Source organism: Rosa rugosa, chromosome 2 (assembly GCF_958449725.1).
Source record: "Rosa rugosa chromosome 2, drRosRugo1.1, whole genome shotgun sequence".
Classification (NCBI taxonomy): domain Eukaryota; kingdom Viridiplantae; phylum Streptophyta; class Magnoliopsida; order Rosales; family Rosaceae; genus Rosa; species Rosa rugosa.
This window is the reverse complement of record NC_084821.1, coordinates 52,621,241-52,635,586: the sequence shown is the minus strand read 5'-3', so window position 1 is coordinate 52,635,586 and position 14,346 is coordinate 52,621,241. Positions and strand designations below refer to the sequence as shown.

Below are 14,346 nucleotides of genomic sequence, written 5' to 3'. Positions count from 1 at the left end.
AATAGAGAAGGCTTTTTACGTATTACACTACTCGAACCATTCTTCTTTGCTCAAGTCCGAAGCCCTTTTTTCCCAAGCTCTTCCAACGGAGAACGGTGCCAATCACAATCGTTTAGGCTACTACTTATACTCGACACATGAGGAACTAGTTCTGTGCTTCCTATTACCTGAATTGAACTGAGAAGCGGTTCCTGAATTACAGCACATTCTGCAGTCAGCTCAAGAAGGGGTAGAGCATAAGAGACGAGAAGAAATTCCCAGGGACTGCAATACATGCCCAAGTACTGTTCCAAACTGCCAGCACTAGTGTGTTCCACTCAGACTCGAGATTCACAATATGTTAAATTTCGACTAATGCTCATTAATGTTTAAGGTTTCGGTTTCGAATTGATGAAGGCACTCAAAGCCTCTGTTATTTTAAATAATTATAGGAAAGAATCACAAATCATCTTCTATAGTGATCTCATTACTGTCTTTCGATATGGAGCTGTCCACGTCTCCTGGAACAAGGGCCTGGAAACTTCTCTCAAACCAAGGGTTGCCCTCATTATTTGATGTAGTGGAAACGAATTCAGGAACTAGTGCGTCGCCCACAAGCATGTTCACTACTAAAGACATGCTAGGCCTATTGGCTGCAATCTCGTGCGAGCAAACGAGAGCCACTTTGATCGTGGTGATCATCTCAACATCATCAAATTCTCCCCCCAACCTCGCATCCACTACGTCCAACAATTTCTGTTCTTCCCGAAGACGATGTGCCTTGAAAGCGGAAAGGGAAAGTAAACAGTCAAATCATAGGAAACTAAGCACCTCACAGTATCATATTACTTTCTCCAAGCCAGATAAGGAAAAAAAAAAAAATATATATATATATATATATATATATATATATATACCAAATACAGATAAACAGCACCAATAAAAATTTAAAGATAGAAGCAGGTTTGTACCCAATCAACGAGATAAACACCTTCTTCATTTGTCGGGTTGCTGTTCCTGCTCCGTCCACTGACAATTTCGAGCACAACAATCCCGAAACTATAAACATCAGCTTTGTCAGAGAGATGGCCACGCAGTGCATATTCTGGGGCCATATACCCACTGCAGAACATGAAATCAAACATAATTAATCATACAAAATAGGGTCTTACTAATCAACAATTGATTATTTAACTAAGATAATAAGTTGAAAACATGGAGACTTACTAAGTTCCACTGGTCTCTGTAGACATGTGAGTCTTATCTCCTTCATCAAGCTTTGCCAACCCAAAATCTGATATTTTGGGAAGGAAGTCTTCACCAAGAAGCACGTTTGTAGCCTTGATATCTCTGTGGATTATCTTCATCCTTGATTCCTCATGGAGGTACGCCAAACCTCTCGCTATACCAAGACAAATCTTCTGTCTGGTAGGCCAATCCAAATCCAACCGACTCTCTTCCGGGCCTTCACTTTGCCAAATTTAATAAAGTAGTTAAGAAAACATTTATTTGTTAATACAAGTAGATAAACTAAGAGAAGGTCTAGTTTTATGTTGGAGAATAGTTACCAAACAAAGCACGTGCAAGACTATTCTTTTCCATGTACTCATACACTAGTATCAATTGATCGCCCTCAACACAGCAGCCAAAAAGCTCAACAAGATTACGGTGTCGCAGAGAAGAAATTATGCCTATTTCGTTGAGAAACTCCCGATTCCCTTGCTTCGACTGGGTAGAAAGCTGCTTAATAGCAACTGAGGTGCCATTTGATAGAAGGCCCTACATAGTAGAAACATGATCAATATCCCTTCGTAAAGACCATATAACAAAAGCCCCCATAATAGGTCAAAATAGCCCAAATGCAATAAATTAATTGGTTCAGAAGAAAACCTTGTAAACAGCACCAAAACCACCTTCACCAATTTTGTTGGCTATATCAAAGTTGTTGGTGGCATCTCTGATTTGCTTCCAGGTGAATTTTTTTGTTTGCAGGTCAACACCCTTAAAATCTGTGTATCAAGCAAAACTTATGTAAGAAATTGGCCGAAAATTTCAGAGCAAACCAAGTCACTGAACCTATTGTTTCAACAATCAAACAATGTAGATGTAAAATATATGACATGTCAAAATTGCGTATGCATTGGTCCGATCCCTTAGCATAGTACCAAAATATGAGCACATCATGCTCTTAAAACTGGCTCAGCTAGCCTTTAAGAAAGGCAAAAAAAAAAAAAAAAAAAAAAAAATTCAAGCATCTAACAAATGAAAAGAGCCAGCTTTCTTGTTTTTTAGCTGGATATTGAGAACACTTCCAACTAAGATAAAGTGTCCTTCTCTTATTCACAAGATAGAGAACCTAACCAGCCCACACTATATAGCTGTCACACCCCGAATTTTGAATAATCAATTTAAAGTCCGAAACATGAATAATAACAATTACAAATAACGTCCTGAATTTTTTTCTCACACACAACCACACTTCACACCTCTCAGTATTACAGTAAAACAAATCCTCAAGTTATTTAATACAGCACACTCTCACCAAATCAAATTGTAAGGCTCAAATGAGCTTAACTCACCTCACTATTACAATTGCTGTAAATCTATAACAAATACTCTAACCTGCACGATCACCGCCCTGATTCTCCTGACCTGCAGGATTACCCGCTACACAATTTGAATAGTGTACCGGGATTGCAACAACACCAAACCCGGTAAGCTTTTGACAGCTCGTATGAGTAAACAAGAATGAACTGTTGATTTATTAAATTACAATTCCTTTAACTCAAGTAAACAACCAACACTCTCAACATCCACAACGCAAACGTCAACAACTTACGGGAAACAACAAGGAATACATTCTTAAAATTCCCTGACCTCTATATCACCTATGTGGTCTTTCCCACAACCAGTTGTTATTCCCATTGCATGTGGTCTTTCCCACCCGTGCAATTATCCTCACTGCATGTGGTCTTTCCCACAACATGTTACTATTCCCATTGCATGTGGTCTTTCTCACTCGTGCAATCATCCTCACTGCATGTGGTCTTTCCCACAACATGTTAGAGCTCTAACTACATCGTTACTTGTCACCTTGGCCTAGGTTCAATGTAAACGACATAATCCCGGGTTATTTAATTAATAACCCTCGATCCTTGGACCCCTGTCCTCAGAACCCTACCTTCTCTACCCTCTATTCAACTCAAAAGGTCAACATGATTATCACAAACATTCATCGGTCAGCATTATCACAAATAATCATGGCAATTTCAAAGACAATATCATATCATAACCAAGTTATCGCAATTCCACACACACCTCAATGTCACACCATTCCATATATAACCACGTAAAAAAAAATATATATATATATATATATATATATATATATATATATACGTAATTATCCGCTCAGGGATAATCACTAATACCAACTATAGTTCAAGCATAAAAATTGTGAAATTCATTTTGTATAATTAAAATCATTTTACTTACCTATGGACCGTAGTTGATCAAGTCCATATGATTTAAAACAAATATTTACTTCATAAATATTTTCACACAATTACAACAAAATAAAGTAATTAAATGTACTGGGTTCGTAATATGAACCACGTGAGGTTTACTCACCTCTAATCCCGCTGCGTCTTCTTAACAGTTCAAAATACGATTCACAATCGTCCACCAACTCAAATCGTCAATCACCTAATCAGATACGATCTTAACTTAGCAAATCAATCATAAACCACACAAATACGGAAATCCAACGGTCGGATTCTAATTTAATGATGATCCAACGGTCGGATCGTAATTAAATGATGATCCAACGGTCAGATCCTCACGGATCGCCCTTAGGATCATCCTCCAAAATTATCACGAAGATCCAACGGTCGGATCTTCCTGAATCGTCCTTCCAAAACACTATTTCACAATTATACGAAGATCCAACGGTCGGATCTTCGCCCGTGACCACACAAAGTCATCGGGACAGTCATATGATCAACATATTAAAACTACAAGTCCATCAAACGGTCTGATCTTCACAGATCACAAATCGAACGATCGAAATCGATCGAAACGTAAAAATTCATAACTTAATCATACGATATCGAAAAATTGCTTATAATATATCGAAATGATCGTATTGAAGTAAAGAATCTAAAAATGCACAGAAACTGTCCTTGTGACCCCCGGAGTTGGCCGGAAATGGCCGCCGGAGTTAGTGACAGAGCCGCCGCCGATCACCACCAATGGTGTCGGGGCCGGGCTGCCCTTCTTCATCTCAACAAACTTAACCATTTTCATAACTAGCATGAAGTCTGAAAACGAAAGGAAGTGGTCGGAAATTACCTAAAACAGTTGGGTTTGGCCGGAAATTTTGCTGAAACCGGCGAAGAATTGCTGAAACCGGCGAGCTATGATTTCGACGTAAAAACTTCAACCTCCGGCCTCGATGTCTTCTGGAGAGTTGTTCAGAACCTCAAGGCGAACTCACTGGTTCAAGAATCACCGGAAGAGGTGGTCTGTAACTCGAGATATATCGATCAAAGGGTTGATTCTCGATCAAGAACAAGTCGAGCTCCGACGAACGTGAAATCGTCCTATCCAGGTCCGGTCCTTCTTGGTACCTGTTCAGAATGTTGAGACGAGTCCAACGAGTCAAAAATCAAGAGAATTGGTGGCCTGTAGCTCAAGATATCCGGATCGATAGCCCGGTTTCGATTTAGATCGGGTCTGGCTTCCAGCCGCCACCACGCGCAGTGCCGCCGTGCAAGGAAACTTCTGGGAGCTTCAGGAGGTTGAGGCGAGCTCGAGGATGAAGTTTGGTGAGGAATGGCGACCTGTAGCTTGAGATATCAAGCTTGGAACCAAAACGAGCTCAAACCGGGCGGAGCTTTCCGCCGTCGCTGGCGGCCGTGTTGCGGGGCAAGGCTGCCTCTGGTAGCTGCGCAAGGCCGATACGAAGTTAATGGAGGTGGTCCGACGCCGTTTGGTGGCCGGTGGAGGGAGAACAAGCTTGGAGAACAAATGCTCTGTTTTCCGGTGGCTTTCGGACGAGTGAGAGAGTGAGAGAGAGAGAGAGAGAGAGAGAGAATTTGTCTGATTCATCTAATTAAGCAGACATGAATGATGATTAAAACAGCAACAGCAGCCTTGAATCAAGGATCACCCTACCTTTTATCAAAGGTGTTTGCCACCAACTGTTTTGATAAAAAAAAAAAAAAAAAAACAGGTTATTACAATAGCACAAGCTAGGTGAACAGGCTTAAAGCTCTCTACCACTTTTGCAAAAGATGACAGCTTAGTTTAGGGGAAAGAAAGATCACATTACTTGAGAGCATCGATCAAGGCTATCTCCCTATGTTTTATAAACTATATGTTCATCTACTAACACAGGAACCTGCTATTTATCATTGCTACCAAAGAAAACAGTGCTTAGGAGTATAGTCCAGTTGGTAGCACACCAAAAGGACCAAAACCCATGTCCTAAGTTCACATAGTTGTTGTTTGCAGCCAAGGAGCTAGACTTTCCTTCCCAATGACTTATTTAACATACAATGATGAAAAAGGGTAAAGCGTCACAAAAAAAAAAATTGAAAAGGAGAGCAATCAAACAACATAAGTGAAACTTAGACAGGCAAAGTCGAATTCATCTAAAATTTTTGCAGAAGCCTTAAAAAATAAACAACAAATTTAAAGAACACGGACAAAAAAATTATAAAGAAAAATTATGGCAGAAATAGTGCAGAACTATATAGCGATACGCAAAATTCTTTAATAGATACAAGAATACCTAACCTATCCAGCAGCCAATATTCATATAATAAATTCTACAAGCATCAAGCACCGGAAAGTTTGAAAACAAAACAGTATCATCTTACAAGTATGACAATGCATACATTGGTGATATCCATGAATGACCGGAAAGTTTGAAATCAAAACAGTATCATCTTACAAGTATGATAATGCATACATTGATAATATCCATGAATAGTCATACAGAACATATAATCAAATATACTCTTAGCAATGGGTTATGATTTTTGTTTGAAATCAACAAAAAAAAAAAAAAAAAAAAAAACCTTGTTCAAGAGCCTTTTCACGTCTTAGACTTAGGAGACCTCTCCACCAAAGGATACCACAAACCAGTGAGACAACTAACACGAATCCAACCACCATCCCAACTACTACACCTACAGAGATTCCACCTCTTGGTCTGTCTTTGTGCGAGTATACAAAGTCTGCAAAAATAACAATAACTTCAGTAGTTAATTAATACACAAAGAAACAATTGGGGAACTTCAACAATTCAACACAAGCAGATAGTAACATAAATAAGTTGCCATGAACTTTTATATTGATACCATACTTATTGCATTTTTTGTTAGGAGAAAGAAAGTTTTGAATAGTAACGTAAAATTTGACTGCTGTTAACAAGTAATGTATATGGATAACTAGTAAAGATAACAGAACTTACCATATTCTACAGAAATGGCAGATATCAAAGGACCATAGACTCCTCCGAAAGGGATTCCGGTGGTCCCTTTCCCAGCCCAAGCCAAACGGATCTCTAATGTCCTAGTGGTCACAGAGGCGTTAAATTTCTTTACTACTGCCTTACCGGCCCCACCTGCTTCCTTCATAATGTTAAAATCTTTCAATACTAGCATACCCTGTCATAGATTTATTCAATTGTTAAGTTTCATACTTTCTAAATACTCGTTGACTATTAGAACTTTGAAAGAATATGTAATTACATACCTGGATGTAAACATCAAATATGCGCCTCCCCAAGCTGCTGTATGTGTGGTCATCAGAAAATATAATCTCTGAAAAATGAAGACTCACACTGTAGCTCCCATTCGCTAGGCAGGAACCATAATATGTCAGGGAGATGGCACTAAGCCGTGCAGTCATGTAGAGCTGAGGATCCTCCATAGAAAGCTGAGATGTGTTGGACCAGGTAAAATAATCCCTAGACTAGTTGTCATCAGGGAAGTAGCCGGTGCTACTGAATGCCCAATTTGTACTTGTGTGAGATGATGATGCTCCATGTGGACTTCTATCGTCATCAAATGTTGCTCCATCCACTAATACTCGACCTCCACCACAGTTTATATGGAGAGAGGAATAAGCTAGGACAAAATAAAATATAGATTAGTAACCCTTAGAAAAAAAATCGACAAAAATCAACCCAAGAAGAAAAGGGCATTACTTCTATTATCCACTTTACATTTAAAATGTGAAAGCAAAGATAAATTGTTCCTCCCACACCTCTGATCATTGCAATCAGTGCTTAGATACTATAATAGACTGTCACCATACAAGTTCATTACAAAGGAAATATGTGGAACCCAACTTACTTTCTTGACAATCCTCTGTGCTCAAACATGCAACAGATCTGCAGATAGAGAGGTCATCAAGATACTATCATAATTTCAAAAATCCTCTGTAAAACATAATGCATTCTTTCAGGTTTCAACTGAGTTTATTTGAACTTACGAACTATTTTCCCCTGAAGAGCTTGCGAACAAGTTCCTGTAGGAATTAAAACATAGTCAAGCGTTAAGTTTTCTCTACAAAACACAGACGAATAAAAGCTAACAAAGAAACTCTTACAAGCCGACTCGTGGTTCACAACTCATGTGTCTCGAGTTAATGGTGAAGTTGTTATATGAAAGATCACTGCACAGAGAGGAGGAAAAGATCAGAACAAACGTGGAAGAAATTCCTTATTAAGTTACTAAACAATAAAATTTGGAAGAGCAACTTACATGTTATCTCCTTCCAGCCAATTAGGAACAGATCCATTCAGCATATTTCCACTTAAGAACCTAAACATAATTAATATATATACAAAATAAAAAAATCAGTAATGAACGTAGAATTAATCATAATGAATTTCATAGTACGATTTGCTAGAATGATTTTACAAATCCCGAGTGCTAAAATCAATACTTTCATCTGAAATGCAATGTTATAGACATACAGAAACAAATAAAAACTCTATATAAATTAAAAGGGCCTCCACGATTCTAGATGCTTCTAATCTTCCAATGCGACCAAATATATTTTTCTTATATAAATAAAGAAATTACAATTTGTTGCACTTGAAAAACTGTTTATCCTGTTAGCAACATGTGTTTCAGGTTGGGTACTTGATAGGTGGAATGTTGGAGCAGTATCGCTTTCACATATGAGTATGCCAAGTTTAATGTGGGGACCAGGTACATTTTATGACCATAGAAATCAAATTCTAACTTTGTGCAACTAAGCCACATCACTGGTACATTATATATAGAGAGGGTTTACAAAGTTAGAGAAAGGCAATTAACATCACACACTACTGAACTAACAAAGACAATGTTCATCGACACAATGAAATCCTACCTTATCTGTGAGGGAAAGAGCTAAAAATGTATCTCAAGATGACACCTTCCCTCCCATCATTATGTAGACAAAAGCAAAGAGGAATAAAAATAAAAAAAATTGATGCAGACTCACTCTCTACCTTGTTAACCAACAAAGAAGTAGATTGTTGGACTTGGAGATTTCAAACCTAATATAATTGAGATCTAATGATTCGAATCGCTTACATGTAATCAATATTTGTCAGACCAGCAAAGCTGTTTGGGATCTGTCCTGTTAGCTTGTTAAAGCTAAGGTCTCTGCAAAAAACCAATAGAAGTTTAATTAGTATAATAGCACTTAGAAAGGAGATAGTTTATCTGAATGCAGAAATAATGCATTTGTACTAACAAAGTTTTCAAGATCTTCATGTCCCCGAGATACAGAGGCAGTTGTCCACTAATATTGCAACTCCTCAACATCCTGTTAGCAAAAGAGGACAAATTTGAGTTTCAAGTTCTGGTACAGCAATTAATGTTTGTTAAGACACATTAACTCACAGTATCTTCAGGTTTTCATGTTAGCAATTGGAGGAAAGAATGATTCAGGTCCATTCAAGTCAGTAATTCCCCTGCAAGTTAAAATAACTCCATGGACAGAAGTTACATAACTCCCCATCTATTTTATTTAATAAGCCAGAAGATTATAATAAAATTTGTACTAACAGGTCAGTTAATCTTGTCAGAAGAGAGACGCCGGAAGGAATTGGCCCTGTCAAACCACTTGCCTGAATTCTGTTATCACAATGTGTAGTTGAAATTAGTGATAATATAAACTTCAGAGAATGAAGCAACAGTGAACATGAGACACATAAAAGGAACTCACAATTTCTCAATGCTTGTCCAGTTCTGGATAAAATCAGGTATTTTCCCAGAAAAGGAATTGTCACTAATACGACTGCATAATGATGAGAAAAAGACAATCAGACCAACTACTGTTCACAATGAGTAAACAATGACTAAGTTGGGTGCTAAGGAAACCATATAAGAAAGAAAGAACAATAACAGCTTACAAGTCTTTTAATGTGGTAAGCCTTGCAAATGTTTCTGGCAACTCCCCAGTAAGATGTTTGAGGTAAGCAACCTAACAATTTAAAGGGATAAAAGATAAAATAAAATAAAATAAAGATGCAATGATAGATGGCTACAGGAAAAAAAATCCAAAGAACCAAACTACTATCAAGGCTAAAATTTATATATTATATCTTACATTCTCTCTATGCTTGGTAGATTCCCAAGCTCTGCAGGAAGACCTCCAGAGAAATTATTAAAGTTGATAATCCTACACAAATACATTCAATTGCATTAATTATAGATATAGTTCTCTAATAACTAATTAGATAAGCAGAGGAGGAAATAAATGCTTTTCAGAACTTACAAAGTTTGCAGTGTGGTGATGTTTGCAAGCGCAATAGGGAGAGAGCCCGTTAACCGGTTTCCGAGAAGGGAACTAAAACAATTATAACATTAAAATGGCCATGAAAGTTAAAAAGTGACCAATAGAACATGAATATCCCACACGCACACAAAAGTAGGTATAAAGAGAAAAAAAGGAGAGTACATGTTAACTAATGGCAGGGAGCCCCATTCTGGAGGGATTGTACCATTCAGGTAGTTGCGGCTGAGGTCACTGAAGGAGAAAAAAACAAGGAAAGAAAATAGTCATTGCCTCATTGAAAAACAACATACAGTAGATTAGTTAATAGAATGAGCTAGTATGAATCAAGCTTGGAGTGGTGAAAGCTGGCGTGTTTACATTTCTTGGAGATAAGGGAGCCTGATCAACTCTGGCGGTAGTTTTCCTGTCAAATTCTGCCCCTTCAAAACTCTGCACTTCATCATAATGCACGGTGGGATTTAAAATCGTATAAGGAAAAACAAACACATGACTAAGACAAAACTAGATGAAGTACTTATCAAGTACTATTAAATAAAAAAGCAACCTAATTTCTTACTAACAACATTTTCGTCCATTCATAAAAAATAAAAAAAATGAAATAATAGTTAACCTCAAAGTTTAGAAAAGAATGTTAAGCATATGATCATGAGTTACATCCATGTACTGGTACATAAGGATGCTGTGTAGCTCCTATGACATTTCTATGTAAGTTTATTTTAAGATCCATGTTACTGTTCTTTTCATGTTAACAGTAACATGCAGGGTTAAGCTATCCGGAAAGGTAATAACTTCAGCGGCTTTCTTTTTTTTTATCATAGACCTTACATCATTTTAATGTAACCTTTTGTTGTTATGAATGAAATTGCTCTTTCCTCTATGACTTAACCCAGAGAATAGAGTACTCCTAAATCCTCAGATTGATGAAGCTACATTTTAAGTTGTATCGAAACTTGTCCGTGTAACACCTTTTTATTGTTATTGCATAGATTACAAGAGAGATGTAATGATCAATACATTGCATAGGTTTTATAGGATCTTAGATACTATTGCATCTATGGTAGCTTTAATTATGCAGTTACTTACATGCTTCTCACGTAGCAGAGACTGGAACAGTTGCACTTGATACCAGGCCACCCATCACCTCCTCCCTGACATGGATCGGTACTGAAATTCCAATCGGTCTTGCCTAGAGTCCTTGCAATGTCAAATAATGCTCCCACTAAACACACAAGAAAAAATAAACAGGGAAACACATTTGATATCAATCATCAAACAATTGCTCTAAAATAAAAAATCAAACTCTAAGTCAGCAGCTTTCCAACAACCCAATTGGAGAGGCTGAATGTTAGTATAGATCAACCGGGATGAGAAACAAACAAGCATGGACAAATAAGCACAACAAGGGCTGAAACTTGAAGTATTTTTTTTTTTTTTTTTGGTCTGAAAGATACTTAAATTGAAAGCTCAAAACGAGCAAAGAAATACAAGAGATGAAGAAATGAAAATAAGGACAGCAAAGCTAGAAACATAAAGGAAAAGTACAGCAGCAAGCTGCAAGAAAACCAAACAGGGATGAAATCTCAGATGTCCACATGTGGGCATGGGAGGCCATCATTCACCAGAACATCGATCATAGAGGTTGGAGGACCATCGGTCGAAACTTGAGTGCACGACGTCTTTCTAGCTAGCTTGGCCGCGGCATCAGCAGCGCGGTTAGCTTCTCTAGTTACCCAGACCCATTCCAAGCTTGTAAAGGAGGATTTGAGTTTATGAAACTCATTTAGGAAAGGATAGATTCTCCAATTTCCCCTGCAAATCTTGTTGTCAAGCCCATTCACCAGCTCTTGACAATCACTTTCCAAATAGCCAATAGCCATTTTCAGTCCATGTATAAGAGCTCAGTTTCAATTGCAGAATTTGCAGTAGTGACCAGCAACCAAATCACCTTTTTTCATTTCTAATGATCACACCAATGCCTGCATGAATAGAGCTTGTAGACCATGCACCGTCTACATTGATCTTCAAAACTTGGGTCATTGATCTTGTGTGCCTCAGGAAAATCTGCCACTGAATTGTCTGTTTTCAAGATGGTAGCTTCAATTCCAGGTTTGTGACCCTTAAAAACTGCAGAACAACGACTTTTCCAGGTCTCCCAAACCATAAAACCCACATAAAGATACAGTAGCCATTCCAGCAGGCTTGGGGTGCGACTCAAGAATATGTGCATCAACCAGGAGTCAAAAAATTCACAGCCCTTGGGGTTAATTTAGACTTCCAGATGGAATTCCAAATTTTCGGAGAAATGATATGGGAGGTTTAGGATGCCTTAGAAGGGGCGGGGCTACCAGAATTGGAATTGGTAGGTTTTTTTTTAATGATGAAACAGACTAATGTATATATAACAAAAAGGGGGAGACAAAAGGCATACCCCAGGTACAAAGAAGAAAGAGAAGATGGAACATCAACAGAAAAGTTCAGAACTAAAAAGAAAAAAGAAACAGAGAAGGTCAAAACTAGACCAGTATGATTAAAAGAATTGAAATCACGGGCCTTCAAGAGCAGCAGGCAATTGAAACCAAATTGCATCCTTAAGAGGGCATCAATAAAGGGATTTAAATTGGCCACAATAAGCTGCCATTCAAAAGTGAGAAACCAAGCAAGTCCCAGAGAGTAACTGAAGAGCCGCACAAAGGTAAGAAAAATAAGGCTGAACTGATAGTTTAGATAGAAGCTGACTCATCGTTCTCAAGGTAGCAATAACTACTGCAGGAGAGAGAAGAACCATGCCCATCATCAAAGAGACTAGCACTGGCGGATCCACATAGTTGATGGGGGGGGGGGGGGCTCAAGCCCGCCCGAAAGTTTTGAAGAAATTTTTTTTTCTATATATAGTATCATCAAATGTCGTCGTCTTGATGTTGAAGCCCACCCAAAAATAATTAGGGATCAGTCTTCAGTCTCCTCTTCGTCCATTCCATTACTCATTAGAAATTGAGCCCTCGTTTTCTTCTTCTCTCAGGTTTCTCACTCTCGTTTCTATAGCCTATCAGTCACTACTTGTTCTCTTTCAAATACTCTCGCCTCCTGGCATCCGTCAACGTCAATACAACACGATACTTCTTACATTTGTACATAGTTGTACTGGAAAAAAAATTTTGGGCTTCGCCCAAAAAAAGACACTTTAATATGTAGCCCACCCTATTTTCGAATCCTAGATCTGCCACTGAAAGAGAGCAGAAGCTGCAACCCAGAAAGCAAAACCACTAAAAACTGCATCACATAAAACGATATTCAGGGAGGCCACAAAGATTACGACCAAATGCATTTGACGCAAAAGGAGGACATGTATCTCCCACCAATGAAAACCAAGATTATCGACCCCAAAACAAGCCAATTTGCATGTTACCTTCCCGATAGACATGGGATAATCGGACTTGCATTCGGGATATCAAAGTCCGACAGTTATGCCAAGCTACCACAAGCCGCCATGGAATAGTAGCTAGCCGAAGGAGAGGCCGGTAAGTAAATGAATTGCCAGTATAGAGTCACATTCAATCCAGAGAGAATTGGTAGTAGCTAGTACGAACAGTAAACTCACCATCTTCTTTTGTGAGGGGCCTTGGTTTGATCCCAATAGGCAAAGCAAGAATTGCATTAGCATCTGACTCATTAAGAAAAGGCCGGCATCTCCAACAGAGTAGCTAAACTCAATTTTTAGCTATATATAACTATTTCTAATGCAAAATTCAGCTCCAACAGACTAGCTATAGGTAAATTAAATTTAACTATAGCTAAAATGGTTAGCTATATTTAGCTAGAGTATCCTACATAGCTAAAGCAAAAGTTATATTTCTCTCCCTTCTTTTGTCCACATGTCAGTTTACGATTTGGTAAAATATAGTTATTATTTATAAATAGCTACTATTGTTGGAGCAACATTGCTAAATCAATAGCTATATTTCACAACTTTAGCTAAATTTAACTATAAAACAATTTCTACTGTTGGAGATGCTTAAACCAACATCTCCATTTCTTTCCGCATTCAAGCCAAACTTCACCACTAATATCAATCCGTCGATTAGAGTATTCCATAGCGGAAACAAGGGAAATCCGAAGGTCGGATTCCAATAAATCGACATTCGAAACTCCAAACTTTGAAAATTCACAATCAATGTCAAACTTCTCCAAAATTCACAAGCTAAATTTAACTTAGCAATATCTAGTCTGTTGGAGTTGAATTTTGCTTTAAAAATAGTTATATATAGCTAAAATTTGAATAGAACTAGTCTGTTGGAGATGCCCTAAAAGGAGAAAACCAATTTCTAGTGTCATCAGCCCATCACTAAAATTTGGGATCCATTGGTCTTTCCATACATCAATGCCATTAACCTGCCTCTCATGTTTTTCTCAACAGTCACTCTACCACACAAAATGCTACTCCATGCACGACCGCTTAGCTTTGCTTCAAGATCAAACTTGAAGTCTCTAAAAAGTAGAGAGGGCAAAGGCATCTCAAGAATTTCAACCGAAAAAGGCCTAAGCTACCAAAACTATTAACAA

At 38.1% G+C, this 14,346-nt stretch overlaps 1 protein-coding gene and 1 pseudogene across 1 annotated transcript in view; one reads left to right on the top strand and one right to left on the bottom strand.

Moving 5' to 3' along the window:
* The window catches only part of LOC133728240 (mediator of RNA polymerase II transcription subunit 21-like), a 30,152-nt gene that overhangs the window by 2,721 nt on the left and 13,085 nt on the right, over positions 1 to 14,346 (top strand). The gene's annotated exons all lie outside the window — the stretch shown is intronic.
* On the bottom strand, positions 82 to 11,614 carry LOC133728241 (probable leucine-rich repeat receptor-like serine/threonine-protein kinase At3g14840; annotated as a pseudogene).